This window comes from Mus caroli, chromosome 12 (genome assembly GCF_900094665.2).
Source record: "Mus caroli chromosome 12, CAROLI_EIJ_v1.1, whole genome shotgun sequence".
Classification (NCBI taxonomy): Eukaryota; Metazoa; Chordata; class Mammalia; order Rodentia; family Muridae; genus Mus; species Mus caroli.
Window position 1 is genome coordinate 50,063,248 of NC_034581.1, and position 1,426 is coordinate 50,064,673.

At 50.2% G+C, this 1,426-nt stretch overlaps 1 pseudogene; it reads right to left on the reverse strand.

Moving 5' to 3' along the window:
* Nucleotides 1–1,294: 1,294 nt before the first annotated feature.
* On the reverse strand, nucleotides 1,295–1,422 carry LOC115032860 (annotated as a pseudogene).
* Nucleotides 1,423–1,426: the final 4 nt, after the last annotated feature.

A 1,426-nucleotide genomic window follows, 5' to 3' on the forward strand; every position in this document is an offset into this window, starting at 1 on the left:
ATGCACATCTCTGAGTTCTCTAGAGAGAGAGTTCTAGCATAGCCAGGGCTACGTAGAGAAACCCTGTCTCACAAAACCAAAATTACTACCACCACCACCACCACACCACCACCACCACCACCAAATTATTATTAGTATTATTACTTAAGAGATTTGTTTAGTTTAATGGGTATAAGTGTTTTGCCTGTGTGTATATCTGTGTATCACTTGTGTACAGTGCCCAATAGAGGACGGAAGAGGGCATCAGATCCCTAGAACTGGAATTACAATCGTGAGTTACCTTACCGTGTGGATGCTGGGAATTGAACCCGGGTCCTCTGGAAGAGCAACCCAATACTAACTGCTGAGCCGCCTCTCTAGACATATAGATATGGAGATTATATATATCGACTTCCAGCACCTAGAACTGTTCTGGTTCTGCAAAACGGACGCTAGAAGCTTGAACCAAAGAGATGCAGTCCCAGCGCCCAGCCTTAAAGACAACAAAGGTGCCGGCTCAAAGGACTGGAGTTTGAGTGTGTGGCCAGGTTCAACTGTGCTCAACCAGCCCCCAGGGTTGGCCGTGCTCTCTCTACTCATTCCATCTTTGGAGAAGCGACTGCCACCTGACCAACCCAGAAAGGAAGGGTACTTCTTCCCTTTCCTTGGGGTCATTTCAACCAGCTTTTGGGACAGGGTGTCTTGTCACTCAACAACCCAGGCTGGCCTAGAGCAGGTAGTCATTGGACCTGGGGACCTCAGAAAGAGTAGAGNTGCTGGATTAGAAAGTTGATCAGAGCGGCATTGCAGAGATGAACCCTCCATTATCAGCTGAGGATGAAACGGAAAAGCACTCATCCCTGCTGGCCCGCCTCCGGCGAAGTCGGCCACAAAGTCCTCTCTGTCTCCTCTCTCTGGGGCTGCCCGACCCGACTGCAGGGGCCCACTATATGCCCTGTGGATGGGCAACATGGTTGCNGGTGCTTTGGAGCAAGGAGCTGTTGACTGGGCAAGGTCCTTGGCTGTAGCAGAAAGAGGCTCCAGAACCCCAGGAGAACAAAGGGGAAAAAATGAAGTGCAGACCTATGTAATACAGTCCTCCGGAACTGTGTGCACCCTCATAGACCTACAATGACTCTTGCCCAGTTCCCTAACGGACTCCAGAAGAATCCAGTAAAAGACCATAACAGTTGACCTGTCTAACAGCTCAACACCACTGCAGATAAGAGCGAAACCTTAGAGGCTCTTAGGAGCTCTTCTTAAGAAGGCAGCGTGCACTTAGCTAGTTCACTCTGTCTTTTAGAACCACAAATACCAGGGGAGAGCGCGAACGCAGTCCCCCACTACCACAAATTATGCAGTCGAGTTTCCCGCATTTGGGGAAATCGCAGGGGTCAGCACATCCGGAGTGCAATGGATAAGCCTCGCCCTGGGAAAACCACCTTCG